Raw genomic sequence first — 247 nt, 5'->3', positions numbered from 1 at the left:
CTCGTTTGCAGCCCTGGGTCTGGGCAGGAGCTGGTGACCCTGTAGAGAGCCCTGCCATCATGGGCCCCCGAGCTGACGCTGGGCAGGCGTGAGTGCTGCCTGGGCCACCCGGCATCCCTCGCGGTCTCCTGGGCCCTCTGCAGGGACCCTGAGCAGCAGGGCTGTTCCCTTTGGGTTGGAAGATGGTGTGAGAAACTAGTGTGAGCTCCAGTGTGTGCAGGGCCAGCGTGGCTGGGCCGGTGCCTTT

This window comes from Cariama cristata, unplaced genomic scaffold, assembly GCF_000690535.1.
Source record: "Cariama cristata isolate BGI_N322 unplaced genomic scaffold, ASM69053v1 scaffold24614, whole genome shotgun sequence".
Taxonomy (NCBI): Eukaryota; Metazoa; Chordata; class Aves; order Cariamiformes; family Cariamidae; genus Cariama; species Cariama cristata.
This window is presented reverse-complemented; position numbering follows the sequence as displayed.